The sequence below is a fragment of the Taudactylus pleione genome, unplaced genomic scaffold (assembly GCF_031769625.1).
Source record: "Taudactylus pleione unplaced genomic scaffold, aTauple2 ptg000421l, whole genome shotgun sequence".
Taxonomy (NCBI): Eukaryota; Metazoa; Chordata; class Amphibia; order Anura; family Myobatrachidae; genus Taudactylus; species Taudactylus pleione.
The window spans coordinates 2,046,430-2,047,682 of NW_028284823.1; the positions used below are offsets into that span (position 1 = coordinate 2,046,430).

General features: G+C 43.9%; 1 pseudogene; it reads left to right on the forward strand.

The window, feature by feature from the left end:
- Nucleotides 1-257: 257 nt before the first annotated feature.
- LOC148506198 (5S ribosomal RNA) lies at nt 258-376 on the forward strand (annotated as a pseudogene).
- Nucleotides 377-1,253: the final 877 nt, after the last annotated feature.

Below are 1,253 nucleotides of genomic sequence, written 5' to 3' on the forward strand. Positions count from 1 at the left end.
CAGACACCAGCTCCGCCACCAGACAGCCCGCGCCACAACGACCCCACAGGTAACACCCGCCTAGCGCCATGCTGAAATACCCTGGCCGTGACAGGTATATACTATTATGTCTCGCAGAACAAATAAAGTACGCCTATGCAAATACTTTCTTTGAACTGTGTAATTCTTAACAAAGTGAACTTCTCTCAATGAGAGAGTCCCACAATCACTCTGTTTTGTGTTTACCTGGGCATTCACACTTTCTCGAATACAAACGTACCTACAGCCACACCATACTGGACGTGCCCAATCTTGTCTGATCTTGGAAGCTATACAGTATTGGGCCTGGCTAGTACTTGGATGGGAGACCTCCTGGGAATACCAGGTACTGTAACACAACAGAGCATTTATATACATATTTTTGTTCTTACACATTCATCGGCCTGGCTTACTTGCCAATCATATGTTTAAACAATAACAGGGCTCTTTCTGGGTATTCCTTCTCCTATATTAGACTTATACTACATTTATACAATATGTAGTATTACAGCACAGTCTTAGGAGTATTATTATATTATACATATTTTTTGAATATTTTCACCATTGTTATCACTTGTGATACTTCATATATTTTGTTTTGGTAATCTTCTGTGTATCATGGGGTCCTTTGCAATTTTTAACTAAGTTTATTAAGTTATTTTAAAAAAATTATTTGATTTGATTATGCTATTAAAAGAGTGCCCTAGCGACAAGCCCATCTTTTCTCTTTTTTTGTGTTTCATCTAATTTACATAGAGACAGACTGGTCTGTCCGTCTGTCTCTTCTTCAGCCAGACCGTCCCTGCTGCAGTGGCTTTTATTGGGTGATGAGTGCTGGGTAGCGGCGGCTAATGTAGGTGGAGGCAGAGCCACTCGCGACTCAGCTCCACAAAATCCCATGGGAGGAGTGGCCGTAGCTGGGCATTTGCAGCATGCCCTCCCATCTTACTTTGAGCAAGAATGAGCTTTTGCATATGTGCAGAAGCTCATTCTGACCGCTGCGCTGCCCGATCGGAGGCCAGCTCCAATCGTGGCCGGTGTCATCGTCACTCACTATGGCGCATCAGCAGCAGAGACGTGGGATGCCCTTAAGGCATTCCTATGCCTAGGGCCGGCTCTGTGTGAATGTGTAATAAAATACAATTTTCGATGTGTGTCCTGTCTTTTTTTGATTCTTTTACAGTGGGACTACAGGCACCAGCGGGCCCTTAATGTTCCGCATGCAGGTGTTTCTC